A 17,069-nucleotide genomic window follows, 5' to 3' on the forward strand; every position below is an offset into this window, starting at 1 on the left:
GCAAGATTACTGATATCGTCTGCAAGAGGATTATTACTAACGGCTTGTATCACGAACGTTGGCTCTATTCAAGTTAAGTAGCAACTTCATGTAAATAACGAACTGTATTAATCCACATGTGCATTTGTGTTGTAGAAAGGGGATGCTGGCACTCATAACAAAATATTCTTCTTTTCTTCCTCACAGTAGAAGACTCTACAAGTACAATTTACGCATTAGTGCGTACTGCAATCTCTATGTTGCATGTTGCACTTTGCTGACGGTTGCACTTACACAAGTAACGAGCGAAAGGATATTTTCTTATTTAAATTGTATAGAGACTAGGCGTAGTGCACTGTTAGGACATGAACTGTTAGAATCATCCGTAATCTTGAACGTTGAAACAGATATTACTAACAACAGTGATGATGATTTTCATGGTAAAGTTGTAAATGAAAAGATTGGGTTTAACGTCCCGTCGACACCGAGGTCATTAGAGACGGAGCACAAGCTCGCATTGTGTCAAGGATGGGAAGGAAATCGCCCGTGCCCTTTCAAAGGAACCACCCCATTTGCCTGGAGCGATTTAGGGAAGTGACGGGAAACCTAAATCTGGATGGCCGGATGCAGATTTGAACCATCGTCCTCGAGTACGAATCCAATGTACTTACCACATCGCCACCTCACTCGATAGGTATAAAAGAATCTGCCATGTTATCCAAAAATTTGACGAGGTTGTTGGTTGATTAGTCAAGTTTCAGTAGCGTTCACCCGGTGCAGTAACGTCATAAAAACGACATAGTTTGATTCTTCGTCATCTCTCCCAGCACTATAGCATAATTTCTAAATTCAAGGAAAAATTCTTACACACCAGAAAATAGTTCCACATCTTTATCAGTCCATTTTCTTGCAGTTAAATAAGTAAATTATGCCAAATTTGGTTGCACTGGTATATTCAGTTCTCAATCAGCTTTAAAGGAATTGAAGACAAGACATGAAAATTGTCAACAGAAAATGAGGACGTCCGTTCACTTTAGTTTAATTTTGAGAAGTATAATAGGAGATTTGCATTTTTGTGCCATTGGGTGGTGGTGGTGGTGGTGGTGATGGTGGTGGTGGTGGTGGTGGAGGAGGAGGAGGAGGAGGAGGAGGAGGTGGTGATATCAAGGGGACCAATGTTAGTAAAGAAGAGGGGGCATAATTTTTCAGTTCTCATCTAGGGTGGCAAAACACTTCATACCAGCCCTGAGTAGGATCAAGTTACTGAGCGAGACTGCATAAACAGTAATGTGTTGTGTACTGCACATAAGTTTGATACAACAGAACTGTGGCTCCTCACATTACCAAATACTGTAAAGTCATGTTAAAGTCGCCCTAGCACATGGTGTGTTTCTTATTGTTAATGGCCCCAGACATAGTCGGTGGACCTTCAGAAATGTGCTGGTCCATCAAATCGAACGTCTCTCCTCAGTGTGATTTTCGAGAGCAGCGTTCTCCAGCGGCAGTTATCAGCCATGTCAGGCGTAAAAGCCGCAAAACTTTGTTTACGAAAATGACCGTGCGAAAAATAGCTACGAAAACTCTGTTAACGATAATCGAACATGAGCAGAGCAGGCAATGGCAAAGGGTATGAACACATGAACAGAATCATTTCTCTGGAGACATTAACTCTGGCCTATCACATTATAAATTTTATAATACTCTGGAAAACGCATTTTTTGCTGTGGCAATGATTACTTTTAACATTATACCTGGTGATTAAAAAAAAGAACAGATTTCAATTGTTTATTACAGACCAACGATAAAAAAAACCTTCTACCTGTCACTGGATACAGTAAGTCAAAGTTTTGACACAACTGCGCTGTTGGTTTGTAACAACATGGTGGCTACACCGCAAGAGAAATCATTTTATGTTTTGGAATTTGCGTGAAGTCAGTCTGTCGTTGAACTGCAACGTGCATTCCACCATCAATTCAGCAAGAAGCCGCCTCTCCACAAGCAGATTTATGACTGGCATACAAAATTCTTGGAATCGGGTTGCATATGCAAAGGGAAGATCATTGGTCATCCGCGCACGTCTGGTGAAAATGTCGAGCGTATCCGAGATAGACCAGGAAATTCTTCAAGCAACGGTGCTGAAATGACGCCTGCGTATGAAGCCTTAGAAGCCGCAGGAGTTGCTTTCCGGTGACCGTAACAGAAAGTACGAGTTTAGCATTTCGATTCACCAGCATATGTCAGAGGACACTTTTTGCGAACGACTCGTCTTTTCGGACGAATCTAAGTTTCATTTATTGGTTAAAGTAAACCGCCATAATGTAAGAATATGCGGCTCTCAAAATCCTTGCATCGTCGTCGAACATGAAATAGACTCATCGAAACTGTGTTTTGTGCCGTTTCTGTTTACAATGTTTATGGACATTCCTTTTTTTGCGGAGGTAACTGTGAGAGGCATGTCATACCTGGACATGAAGCAAAATTGTTTGTTTTCTTTTTTTACCTCAACTTCACGAATATTTCACAGATTTCATTTTTATGCATGACGGCACTCCGCCTCAATTTCACCTTGAGGTACGGCGTTATTTTAACAACATCATCCCTCAACGCTGCGTTGGAAGAAGTGGACAACAAGATCCTGTTCGTTGGTTTCGGCCTCCCACTTCACCAGACCTCACACCTAGCGATTTTCTTCTGTGGGGGTACATAAAAGACAGTCTTTGTCCCACAGATCGTGGCTATTCTTCAAGATCTGAGAAATCGAATTTCGATTCAATAGACAAGGACCTTTTGATTCGTGTTTGGAATGAATTGGTCGACCGTTTCCATGTTTCTCGAGCACCGCACGGTGCTCATGTTGAACGTATGCATAGAGTCTGGCGCGAACATAAAACTTTGAGCCTTCCTCTATCCAATGACATGCGCTACGTGTGTGTATCTTTCATAGTTCGTCTGTAATAAACAGCTGAAGTCGGTTCTTTCCTTTTGAATCAGTTTGAACCAACACTGCTCCTGTTTCACCACCTTTATTTAAAGCGTATTCGTTCCGATGTCCCTGTACCGGCTATGTTGTTCTATCTGTATTTGTCCTTCGTCTGTAACGATCTCGTAGGGAGCGGCACGTTAAACTCAAATCTTCATTACAATTATCTTGTCCGATATAAAGCCGAATCATACAGTCTTCTTGACACAATATTTCAGTGGTCAATATGGCCGCCATCTTCAGGTTAGAACGCTGGTTGTTAAATCTCGCCGGAATTGTTTCCTATCGCGAACCACGGCTCTTTTATACGCCGTAGAAAACCAACAACGCGTTCCGCAGAAGTTTTCGCAGCTGCCCCAGAAATTAATGTGAAAGCACAGCGGCCTAAAGGTGAAAGCTGGCAGTAACGATGAATCGCATAATACATCCTTGAACAGATGGTGTTCTACAGCTTGCAAATATTGGAAATATATCATTATACACGTTCACGTAAGCTGCCTAATAGAGATATCGATTGTCAGACTGGTTTGGGACACACACATCCATTAACAGCAGCATCCCATATACACAGCATGTTTCAAAGTGTTTGCGACAAATGTATAGATGTGATAGGCCACGTCACGGGGATCAACTTTCGTTTAAGACAGTGCCCTGATGCCTCCTATGGATTATAGTCGTCTTTATAACTAATAACATCCCTGAGAGGAGGCAGTGTATAGGCAGTCTGCGGGGTCGCGTGCAATGTGTGTTGCCTATAAGCCAGTCACTTGCGCCGCCTGGACGCACTTAGGTAGAATGCTTCTGACATATCTTTCTCCGCTTTGAGACACTCACGTTAAGATTTTCTGGTAACATCACTATCAGTTTGTTGGGATATGTAGTATCCAGATATAGCATATCTTGTTAGTAGGCCCTGCTAGTTCGATGAAATGTCGTTTTCCCAGTGCCGACAAAGTCAATAAAACGACATCCAGCGTCACCGGGAAGCGCCAGGGAACAAGGCATGTCCGAGTGCGAAATGAAGCGGGAAGCATCAAACATAAATCAAGGAAAATATATAGATTTTTTTCAACTTATCTTGATTTCACAACCTGTCGGTACACCGCACAGGGATCTGTCCCATCAATGCGGTGAGATTGTCACAGCCTCTTACCTGTTCATTTGTATCTCTTGGCATTAAGAAATTCAGACATTTGTGATTGTAATAAATCAGACTTTGGAGATATTAATCAGTTAATCTACCCTGTTCCAACTTCCACCAACATAGGGAACAATCACTCTCAGGATTAAGAAAATTTAGCTACAATTTCCTACAAGAATTACTGCTCTTCTAATAAGAACCGATAAGGCTGTTGTTACATGTATGACAATATTTATTTTATTGCGTTGATTGACTGTTCCGTCGCTTTTTGGTAGAATATTTTATACACTGAATATTCTACAACATTTATTATTTGTTGCACGAACCAGTTTGCGACTATTACATCATCATCAGGTACAAAGATAATTATGTGGCGAAGTGAAATTTTGTTTTGGATCAAAGATTTTAAACTAGTCCATGTTAGAGTATCTCCATTTCCAGAGATGAAAAATGTTATTGTTAGAATTAGGAATAAAACAAGTCAGATTATTTCAGTGTAAATGCGATGTAAGATTATTTAACTAGGATAAAGTATGTGACACATTAACTAATGAACTGTAGACAGATTGTAACAGCGCTAAATAGGAGAAAATAACTGGACAATAAACTTTTCGGGCATACTCCAAAAATGTGACTGTACAAAGTAAATTACAAACAGATAAGATATAATAGTGATATTAAGCAGGTGAGTGATCCAGCTGTGGTTACACAAAGTAAACAATTTCAAACACAACGAGAGAGATTGTAGTAGCTGAAATAAAGGAAAATATGGCTTGTGAGTAAGAGGGGTAATTTACAACAAGGCCTGTATGGGATTATGAAAAGTATCTGCAGTTAGAAGTGGCGCGTAAGGGAACTGTGTTTGGTCATTCAGTATTAAGCTTGGAGTTGATGGACATGTGTTTATTAATTTTCATTATTTAAAGATAGTTCATTTTCTTTCCTTTATGGATATGATGCAATACTTCATGATTCACCTTGCAACTAAGGCCTACTTTAAGCAGGAGGTCTGCAAAAGTACGGCCTTCTTTTATGTGCGCAACACTGTTGGACACATTTTGCCAAATGGTAAAGACAGCACTCCAGCTTTGACAAAGAATGGGAGTGGAATATACACTCCTGGAAATTGAAATAAGAACACCGTGAATTCATTGTCCCAGGAAGGGGAAACTTTATTGACACATTCCTGGGGTCAGATACATCACATGATCACACTGACAGAACCACAGGCACATAGACACAGGCAACAGAGCATGCAAAATGTCGGCACTAGTACAGTGTATATCCACCTTTCGCAGCAATGCAGGCTGCTATTCTCCCATGGAGACGATCGTAGAGATGCTGGATGTAGTCCTGTGGAACGGCTTGCCATGCCATTTCCACCTGGCGCCTCAGTTGGACCAGCGTTCGTGCTGGACGTGCAGACCGCGTGAGACGACGCTTCATCCAGTCCCAAACATGCTCAATGGGGGACAGATCCGGAGATCTTGCTGGCCAGGGTAGTTGACTTACATCTTCTAGAGCACGTTGGGTGGCACGGGATACATGCGGACGTGCATTGTCCTGTTGGAACAGCAAGTTCCCTTGCCGGTCTAGGAATGGTAGAACGATGGGTTCGATGACGGTTTGGATGTACCGTGCACTATTCAGTGTCCCCTCGACGATCACCAGTGGTGTACGGCCAGTGTAGGAGATCGCTCCCCACACCATGATGCCGGGTGTTGGCCCTGTGTGCCTCGGTCGTATGCAGTCCTGATTGTGGCGCTCACCTGCACGGCGCCAAACACGCATACGACCATCATTGGCACCAAGGCAGAAGCGACTCTCATCGCTGAAGACGACACGTCTCCATTCGTCCCTCCATTCACGCCTGTCGCGACACCACTGGAGGTGGGCTGCACGATGTTGGGGCGTGAGCGGAAGACGGCCTAACGGTGTGCGGGACCGTAGCCCAGCTTCATGGAGACGGTTGCGAATGGTCCTCGCCGATACCCCAGGAGCAACAGTGTCCCTAATTTGCTGGGAAGTGGCGGTGCGATCCCCTACGGCACTGCGTAGGATCCTACGGTCTTGGCGTGCATCCGTGCGTCGCTGCGGTCCGGTCCCAGGTCGACGGGCACGTGCACCTTCCGCCGACCACTGGCGACAACATCGATGTACTGTGGAGACCTCACGCCGCACGTGTTGAGCAATTCGGCGGTACGTCCACCCGGCCTCCCACATGCCCACTATACGCCCTCGCTCAAAGTCCGTCAACTGCACATACGGTTCACGTCCACGCTGTCGCGGCATGCTACCAGTGTTAAAGACTGCGATGGAGCTCCGTATGCCACGGCAAACTGGCTGACACTGACGGCGGCGGTGCACAAATGCTGCGCAGCTAGCGCCATTCGACGTCCAACACCGCGGTTCCTGGTGTGTCCGCTGTGCCGTGCGTGTGATCATTGCTTGTACAGCCCTCTCGCAGTGTCCGGAGCAAGTATGGTGGGTCTGACACACCGGTGTCAATGTGTTCTTTTTTCCATTTCCAGGAGTGTATAAATTGACTTGTAACTGTGGCAAATTCTAGACAGGTCAGTCTGGCAGGGCAATATCTACACACTTGAAGGAACTCCACATAAATTGGCTACTTAGAAAAGGAGAGTCTTCTTTTGCAGACCATCTGCTTAAAGAAGGCCTTAGTTACAAGGTGAATCATGAAGTATTACATCACATCCAGAAAGGAAAGAAGCTAAACTATCTTTAAATAACGGAAATTAATAAACGTATGTCTATCAACCCAAGCTTAGAACTGTATCACCAGACACAGTTCCCTTACTCGTCACTTCTAACAGTAGTTAAGTTACTACTCATAATCCCACCCAGGCCATGTCATAAATCACTCCTCTTACTCACATGCCACATTTCCTTTATTTCAGTCACTGTAATTACTCTCGTTGTGTTAAAAAAGTTTACTTTGTGTAATCACACATGCTTCACCCACCTGCTTAACATCTCTATTATATCTTATCTGTTTGTAATTTAGGATCTATTAAATACAACATTACTTTGCTCACCCACATCTGTGGAAGATATCACCAAGTTTATTGTTCAGCTGTGTTCTTCTATGTAAAACGGTTGTAATTCGTCCATAATTAATGTGTCACATATTTTATCTTAGTTTAAATAATCTAACATCGCATTTATACTGAAATAATCTGGCCTGTTTCATTTCTAATTCTAACATTCACATTTTCATCCCTGAAAACGGTGATACTCTGTACATGCACTAGTTTAAAACTTTTACCCAACAAAGTTTCACTGCACCACATACTTATCTGTGTGCCTGATGATGGTGTAACAGCCGAAAACCGGTTCGTGTAGGAAATAATAAATATTGCAGAATATTACACCAGTTTTGTGCCTTTTATTGATAAATTTTCGTTTTAAAACCTGGCAATAGGCCTACGGAGAAGGTGCAGCCACCATTTCTTCTGGCCAATTATCTTTCCATCAAAGAGCAGTGACTCTACAAACCTGTTTCTAATATTTTTTGGTCAGAAAAACTTAGTTACTACTTGTATCTTTGTAAATTAAGGATTCCTACTGGTGCTGATAGCGAAGATACACTCCTGGAAATTGAAATAAGAACACCGTGAATTCATTGTCCCAGGAAGGGGAAACTTTATTGACACATTCCTGGGGTCAGATACATCACATGATCACACTGACAGAACCACAGGCACATAGACACAGGCAACAGAGCATGCACAATGTCGGCACTAGTACAGTGTATATCCACCTTTCGCACCAATGCAGGCTGCTATTCTCCCATGGAGACGATCGTAGAGATGCTGGATGTAGTCCTGTGGAACGGCTTGCCATGCCATTTCCACCTGGCGCCTCAGTTGGACCAGCGTTCGTGCTGGACGTGCAGACCGCGTGAGACGACGCTTCATCCAGTCCCAAACATGCTCAATGGGGGACAGATCCGGAGATCTTGCTGGCCAGGGTAGTTGACTTACACCTTCTAGAGCACGTTGGGTGGCACGGGATACATGCGGACGTGCATTGTCCTGTTGGAACAGCAAGTTCCCTTGCCGGTCTAGGAATGGTAGAACGATGGGTTCGATGACGGTTTGGATGTACCGTGCACTATTCAGTGTCCCCTCGACGATCACCAGTGGTGTACGGCCAGTGTAGGAGATCGCTCCCCACACCATGATGCCGGGTGTTGGCCCTGTGTGCCTCGGTCGTATGCAGTCCTGATTGTGGCGCTCACCTGCACGGCGCCAAACACGCATACGACCAGAAGCGACTCTCATCGCTGAAGACGACACGTCTCCATTCGTCCCTCCATTCACGCCTGTCGCGACACCACTGGAGGCGGGCTGCACGATGTTGGAGCGTGAGCGGAAGACGGCCTAACGGTGTGCGGGACCGTAGCCCAGCTTCATGGAGACGGTTGCGAATGGTCCTCGCCGATACCCCAGGAGCAACAGTGTCCCTAATTTGCTGGGAAGTGGCGGTGCGGTCCCCTACGGCACTGCGTAGGATCCTACGGTCTTGGCGTGCATCCGTGCGTCGCTGCGGTCCGGCCCCAGGTCGACGGGCACGTGCACCTTCCGCCGACCACTGGCGACAACATCGATGTACTGTGGAGACCTCACGCCGCACGTGTTGAGCAATTCGGCGGTACGTCCACCCGGCCTCCCGCATGCCCACTATACGCCCTCGCTCAAAGTCCGTCAACTGCACATACGGTTCACGTCCACGCTGTCGCGGCATGCTACCAGTGTTAAAGACTGCGATGGAGCTCTGTATGCCACGGCAAACTGGCTGACACTGACGGCGGCGGTGCACAAATGCTGCGCAGCTAGCGCCATTCGACGGCCAACACCGCGGTTCCTGGTGTGTCCGCTGTGCCGTGCGTGTGATCATTGCTTGTACAGTCCTCTCGCAGTGTCCGGAGCAAGTATGGTGGGTCTGACACACCGGTGTCAATGTGTTCTTTTTTCCATTTCCAGGAGTGTATATTGTTTAGTTACTTGAACGTAGTACTTTTCTTTGTCAAAAAAAGTACTTTTTTGTAGTTTTGGAGGACCAAATAATGTAAGTGTTGGTGGGTAGATAGTATACTCACGCTGACGTATAAACAAAAAAAACAGAGGGTGTGTGGGCTGAGCGTCATGCACAGATTACCCTTACAAGTATAGTGTTCAAATGTGTGTGAACTCTTATGGGATTTAACTGCTAAGGTCATCAGTCCCTAAGCTTACACACTACTTAACTTAAATTATCCTAAGGACAAACACACACACCCATGCCCGAGGGAGGACTCGAACCTCCGCCGGGACCAGCCGCACAGTCCATGAGTGCAGACAAGTCTAGTGTACCCAACTCTTCCACCACACGACTCCAGCACATTCACCAATAGTGAGCTGGTCCGGTCGTCCCGTATTCTTTCACTATTAGGAAAACCCCTTGCTAAGAGCCGCAGGACTGTGTGTGACAGCTGGCTGTGGTGTTGCAGGTTCCGGATGGCGCGCTAGGCGACCGCACTGATCCACACTGCAGCGTCCCGGACACGTGCCGCGAGGTGAGTAGACAAACCCCATAGGCAGCTGGCGACGCTACACGTACGTATATAAAAAACGTGAGCACAGGTTGAACTATCACTACACTCACGATATTGGATGTAAGTTGCCATCAACACAGAACTGGCAATTTTAATGTAAGTCATGTTGTGCAACAAGCCTATTGTAATTTGTGGTGAACAATATGAATAAAGCTGTCCAGAACAAATTTTAGTTCTGAAACTAATTCTCAGACATCAAACAGTTTATAAAAAAACCACTTTGTAAATTCAACGATTCTAAAACATCCTATGATTCACTGAAGCGTAAGTCTCTCTTTCAGATTCGGAAAGAACAAGGTCGGGATTTCAGAAAGCACTGCAGTTATTGGTAATTGTTAGTGAAACTGGTTAACGAACCTCCCTCGATGGTGATCGAGATTCTTCTTAAGGGTAGTCTTGAAAAATATCTAGTCTGTAAATCTTTGCTTGTGGTCGTGGCGATAGTTTTCGCTGGGCCAGTGGCATCTTTTTCGTAATAAGAGCACCGCACGTGGAGGTACCTTAAGGAGCTATGTTATAGCGTCAGACTGAAGATCGTATTACGGAAAAGTATTTTAAGAAAACTCAAAGTCATAACTTGGGGATCAAATCCTCACGTGCTACAGACATCGGCAAAAGAATATGCTTCGCCTGTGTCGTACCAATACTGCCCCTCGAAATACGTTAACATTGCTCTTCACTGGGCTTGCCATCATGTGATACGATGCTTGATATCAACTCCAGTCGGCAACATCCGCGCGCGTATAAAGTAACGAGGGATTTACTACCCACGCCCTATTTATCGTGAACCAAATCAAGATGCGAACATTTGCAGAAATTATGTAGCTAGCATACGTGGAACATTCGGTTAGTTACAAGTTCAAAACATGTTTCAGAAGTAGAACTACTTCGAAGAAGATAGATTTCCAGAAGGCTTTTCATACAGTTCCTCACAAGCGAGACGTCCGCGGTGGCCGAGCGGTTCTAGGCGCTTCAGTCTGGAACCGCCCTGCTGCTACGATCGCAGGTTCGAATCCTGCCTCGGGTATGGATGTGTGTGATGTCCTTAGGTTGGTTAGGTTGAAGTAGTTCTAAGTTGTAGGGGACTGATGACCTCAGATGTTAAGTTCCATAGCGCTCAGAGCTATTTGAACCATCTGAGCCTCACAAGCGACTATTAATCAAATTGCGTGCATATCGAGTATCGTCTCAGTGTGTGACTGGGTTCGTGGCTTCCTCTCAGAGAGGTCACAGTTCATAGTGATAGACAGTAAATCTTCGATTAGAACAGAAGTGACATCTGACGTTGCACAAGGTAGTGTCATAGGCCCTCTGCTGTTCCTGATTTATATAAATGTGTAGGTGATAATCTGAGCAGCCCCCTTAGATTGTTTGCAGATGACGCTGTAATTTACCGTCTAGTAAAATCATCAGACGATCAATTCCAATTACAAAATGATCTAGAGAGAATTACTGTATGGTGCGAAAAGTGGAAATTTGCACTAAACAAAGAAAAGTGCCAGCTCATCCACAGGGGTACTAAAAGAAATCCGATATATTTTGGGTATACGATAAATCGCCCAAATTTAAGGTCTGTCAATTGGACTAAATACCTAGAAGTTACAATTACGAGCAACTTACATTGGGAAGACTACATGGATAATATTGTGGGGAAGGCGCAACAAAGACTGCGCTTTGGTGGCAGAACACTTAGAAGATCCGACAAACTCACTAAAGAGACACCCTACATTACACTTGTCCGTCCTCATCATCATCATCATCATCATTTAAGACTGATTATGCCTTTCAGCGTTCAGTCTGGAGCATAGCCCCCCTTATACAGTTCCTCCATGATCCCCTATTCAGTGCTAACATTGGTGCCTCTTCTGATCTTAAACCTATTACTTCAAAATCATTCTTAACCGAATCCAGGTACCTTCTCCTCGGTCTGCCCCGACTCCTCCTACCCTCTACTGCTGAATCCATGAGTCTCTTGGGTAACCTTGCTTCTCCCATGCGTGTAACATGACCCCACCATCTAAGCCTGTTCGCCCTGACTGCTACATCTATAGAGTTCATTCCCAGTTTTTCTTTGATTTCCTCATTTTGGACACCCTCCTGCCATTGTTCCCATCTACTAGTACCTGCAATCATCCTAGCTACTTTCATATCCGTAACCTCAACCTTGTTGATAAGGTAACCTGAATCCACCCAGCTTTCGCTCCCATACAACAAAGTTGGTCGAAAGATTGAACGGTGCACAGATAACTTAGTCTTGGTACTGACTTCCTTCTTGCAGAAGAGAGTAGATCGTAGCTGAGCGCTCACTGCATTAGCTTTGCTACACCTCGCTTCCAGTTGTTTCACTATGTTGCCATCCTGTGAGAATATGCATCCTAAGTACTTGAAACCGTCCACCTGTTCTAACTTTGTTCCTCCTATTTGGCACTCAATCAGTTTATATTTCTTTCCCACTGACATTACTTTCGTTTTGGAGATGCTAATCTTCATACCATAGTCCTTACATTTCTGATCTAGCTCTGAAATATTACTTTGCAAACTTTCAAATGAATCTGCCATCACAACTAAGTCATCCGCATATGCAAGACTGCTTATTTTGTGTTCACATATCTTAATCTCACCCAGCCAGTCTATTGTTTTCAACATATGATCCATAAATAATATGAACAACAGTGGAGACAGTTTGCTTCTTTGTCTTACCCCTGAAACTACTCTGAACCATGAACTCAATTTACCGACAACTCTAACTGCTGCCTGACTATCCATGTAAAGACCTTTAATTGCTTGCAAAAGTTTGCCTCCTATTCCATAATCTTGTAGAACAGACAATAACTTCCTCCTAGGAACCCGGTCATATGCCTTTTCTAGATCTATAAAGCGTAGATACAATTCCCTGTTCCACTCATAACACTTCTCCATTATTTGCCGTAAGCTAAAGATCTGATCCTGACAACCTCTAAGAGGCCTAAACCCACACTGATTTTCATCCAATTGGTCCTCAACTAATACTCGCACTTTCCTTTCAACAATACCTGAGAAGATTTTACCCACAACGCTGATTAAAGAGATACCTCTGTAGTTGTTACAATCTTTTCTGTTTCCATGTTTAAAGATTGGTGTGATTACTGCTTTTGTCCAGTCTGATGGAACCTGTCCCGACTCCCAGGCCATTTCAATTATCCTGTGTAGCCATTTAAGACCTGACATTCCACTGTATTTGATGAGTTCCGACTTAATTTCATCCACCCCAGCCGCTTTATTGCACTGTAACCTATTGACCATTTTTTCCACTTCCTCAAATGTGATCCTATTTCCATCATCATTCCTATCCCATTCTACCTCGAAATCTGAAACATTATTGATCGCATTTTCACCTACATTGAGCAACTCTTCAAAATATTCCCTCCATCTGCCCAAGGCATCCACAGGATTCACCAGCAGTTTTCCTGACCTGTCCAAAATACTTGTCATTTCCTTCTTACCTCCCTTTCTAAGACTGCTAATTACACTCCAGAATGGTTTTCCAGCAGCTTGACCCATAGTCTCCAACCTGTTTCCAAAGTCTTCCCACGATTTCTTCTTGGATGCTGCAATTGTCTGTTTGGCTTTGTTTCTTTCTTCAACATAACTTTCTCTGTCTACCTGGGTTCTGGTATGTAGCCATTTTTGATACGCCTTCTTTTTCCTTTTACAGGCTGCCTTGACTGTATCATTCCACCAAGCTGTTTGCTTCATCCTACTTTTACACACTACTGTTCCAAGACATTCTTTAGCCACTTCTAGTACTGTGTCCCTGCACTTTGTCCATTCCTTTTCCAATGACTGTAATTGACTACATTCAACTAACTGGTACCTTTCTGAGATCGCTGTTATGTACTTGTGCTTTGTCCGTCCTCTGCTGGGATATTGCTGCGCGGTGTGGGATCCTTACAAGGTAGGGTTGACGGAGGACATCGAAAAAGTGCAAAGGAGGGCAGCTCGTTTCGTGTTATCACGCAATTGGGGTGTGAGTGCCGCTGATATGATAAGCGAGTTGGGGTGGCAGTCACTGTGAAACGTCCCCTTTGAACAATTATACATGACTGTGATTAAACTGACACACAATATTTTTAGCGCAACGCAATCTGAGTTTCAAAAATCCCTACAAGAGAATGGCCCTGACTAACATTAATCTATAACTTTCACAAATCACTTACCTCACCAAAAATCTTCGTTACTCGAACTACTGCAATACAGCGAGCGCCACTACTGCCAGCTAAATAAAAGATTCAAACTACTGAAGGCACTAACTACTGATAGGCATAGTTAGCAAATGAAAGTTTTTGATAGAGAACAAACAATGTATTTGCCTTAATAGTCATCAAAAGTCATAATATATATAGCAGTTCATGACATCCAGTCTTACAAATTTCAAAATTCCGCCATTTCTCTCCTCACATCCACCACTGCTGGCGGCTCACCTCCAACTGCGCAACGCTACGCGCTGTTAACATCCAGCCGTCCAACACTACAATGGCAGACAACAATGCAAACTAGCCACAGTCTGCACACAGCACAGCTAGTGATTTTCATACAGAGCGGTACGAGGCGTTACTAATAAGAAAACCTAAACAGCCTACTTACAGTAGCACAATACGCTTCAGAGTTGATCGTTGCACTGTGAGGGAGGACATCAAACAGAAAAGCCCTTCAGAGTCCCAGACGGTCGTCACCACGACTTTACCGGCTGTGAATGTGGTTTCAATTTTTTCTTCAGGGGAGATAAAATTGTCAGTCAGCCTCGTAATGCGTAAGCAGTTCCGCTGACTTGGTCCTTCTGCTGTTTATGGTCTTCTGTTGGTGCAAGGAACCCTGACACACATCTTTGACTACCCCATTTGATGAATAAGTGTGTCAGCACTACCAACAGAGACGTCCAGTTGAGCGGCGAGGTGTTTGATTCTGATCAGTTGACCACCTCGAATGAGAGTGTCCGCACGTCTGACAGGTGGGACGTCGGACAGGTCTGCGCGACTTTGTAGCGAAAACGACACACGCCTCGCCTAACGAGTCGCCGCGCTTTTGTTCATTGCTAGGTATCTGTAGATATTCTGTAAGCGCCCATGAATATTTGAGATGCCCTGGTTCTCCGCCAAAAGGAACTCAATGACAGCTGTCTGCTTGGAACACACCTCCGTTATAGTCGCCATTTTGAAAGCTACATATAGCGCCGCCACCTGTCAAAACTTCGTGGAACCATAGGGACTGGAGTGGAAATATTCCACAATGTCCCACAATAAATTCTACATTTTTGAACTGGAAGTGGCCGGGGAAAAAAAAAGTGTTGCACTGCATATTGAATGCCCCTAGTATGTGTGTGCTAATATCAGAGCAGATGAGTGAATTCTGGTATAGTTTCAGAATTGCAAACGTTGTGAAGGTAGGTACTGATACCATGACTGAAAGGATGGGTAATATCCAATTGAGGAAAATGCAGGCACTTAAACGGGAGGAGTAGAAATAACAGTTACAAAACTCGATCTTTTATTAACAGTATGAGGAAGAACAATATGTACCATTAATTTTTATCAAATAACTGCAAAAATTGCTGATAGGTCCTGTTGCTGCAAAGATTCACCAACATTCTATTTCATTATTTCGATCTCCAATGTTATTTTCTGAGAAGAGAGAGGAATCTCCACTCAACTACACACCCTTAATTGTAGGACTATGAAGCAACCGAGCGGGGTGGCGCAGTGGTTAGCACATTGGATTTCGTATTCGGAAGAAAAACGGTTCAAACTCGCGTACGGCCATTCTGATTTAGGCTTTCCGTCACTTCTCTAAATCGTTTCGGGCAAGTGCCGGGATAGTTCCTTTGAAAGGGCACAGCCGATTTCCTTCTCCATCCTTCCCCAATCCGATGTTACCGATGACTTCGTTATTTGGTCCCCTTCCGCAAATCGACCAACTAACAAGCACTTTTGTGGTATCTGATACCGGTATTGTGTACCTCCAGTCTTCCTCGTGACGAAAATAAAAAATTACTACATAAAATCAGAAACAAATTTTATTTCCACGACGCATTTTGGGTGTTTAGTGCATACTTGTACACACATAGGGCAAACTGGCCACTATTTGAATGATAGTAATACGTTAGTAAAATATTTTGTAGTGAGTTTTGCTTTGCGGTCTTATCATTTGGCCGATATACATTTAATTCAAGAATTCTTTGCATGAGAGGAAAAAAAAAAACGTTTTTCACGTCGAGGAGGAGATGGACTAACTGCTAGAAAAGCGTCATTTAAATATTGTTTGTGTATGTAAACAGTGCGTTCCAGTTTCTTCGTTTCTTTTCCACGGATGAACAGTTGCGGGTAATTTTTATTCGCTGCCTTCTCTCTGAAATATGAGCTCGATATGCCCCCAAGTGGAACTGCCTGATATTTGAATATTTACACTTTTTCGGAGAATGAGAAGTGAAATTGTTATTTTCATATTCAGGTTGAATTGTAAATGCTATCGAACTCGGCGAGATGAAACAAATGCAAAACGGGAGTTGGGTTACTAACTGTGTACTCATGACGCTTGAGTTGTTCGTATCAGTTTGTTCGATCGTTGTCATGGTTCCGTGTATCCTGTCCAAAAGGAGGCCGCTGACGCATTCCCATTTCTCGCCGTAATTGTATCTTGAGTAATTACAACCCAGACCCCCTATCTACCCCCCGCCTTCAGTGCTTTGACGTCAGACAGTAACAGATAAACTCGTCCGGCAGCGCTAGGATCGTGTTTCGCGCCGCTGAACTTTGGTAATTGCATCTCCGGTCACTTACTGCACTGTGAACGCTCTATCAGGACGCTGTGCGGGCTTCTCGGCTTACTGCGGTGACACGATATCGTGCTATTTACAGCTAATTTGAAATGGCTTGTCTACGAGGTCCCATTAATAACGTATAGTCCCAGGCCCACACCTTCTATGGATACATTTATATTTTGGTTGTTGGTTGTCCAGAGTTGCAGGTCCACAGGTCTATTTTATCACTGCGATGATATTAGGCTTATAAATAACAAACAAAATCTTGGAGTTATATTTGTTCGTCATTTTTCATTGATACGAGAATAAGATTAGTATTATTAACTGAAGTATAGCCCTACTAGCACTGTGGGCTACCAAAACTACGGTATAAATGAGTATATAAATGACGTAGTAAATGGTAAGATTGCGCGTACTGCTGAGCCAACGACTTATATTTTGTTTGTTTGTTTTCGACATAATTACAACCACACATCGTTCAATGTTAGTACAAAATATAAATTAAATTTTGTGAGTGATAAAAATTAGTTAATCACGGGACTTCCGCACTTTTATGCAA

At 43.9% G+C, this 17,069-nt stretch overlaps 1 long non-coding RNA gene across 1 annotated transcript in view; it reads left to right on the plus strand.

Annotated features, from left to right (window-relative positions):
- Positions 1–17,069, plus strand: part of LOC126092079 (uncharacterized) — a 588,364-nt gene that overhangs the window by 454,164 nt on the left and 117,131 nt on the right. Inside the window, exon 2 of the long non-coding RNA XR_007521299.1 lies at positions 9,613–9,678. This is a non-coding gene — a long non-coding RNA (uncharacterized LOC126092079). The remainder of the gene's footprint in view (positions 1–9,612; positions 9,679–17,069) is intronic.

The sequence above is a fragment of the Schistocerca cancellata genome, chromosome 7 (assembly GCF_023864275.1).
Source record: "Schistocerca cancellata isolate TAMUIC-IGC-003103 chromosome 7, iqSchCanc2.1, whole genome shotgun sequence".
Classification (NCBI taxonomy): domain Eukaryota; kingdom Metazoa; phylum Arthropoda; class Insecta; order Orthoptera; family Acrididae; genus Schistocerca; species Schistocerca cancellata.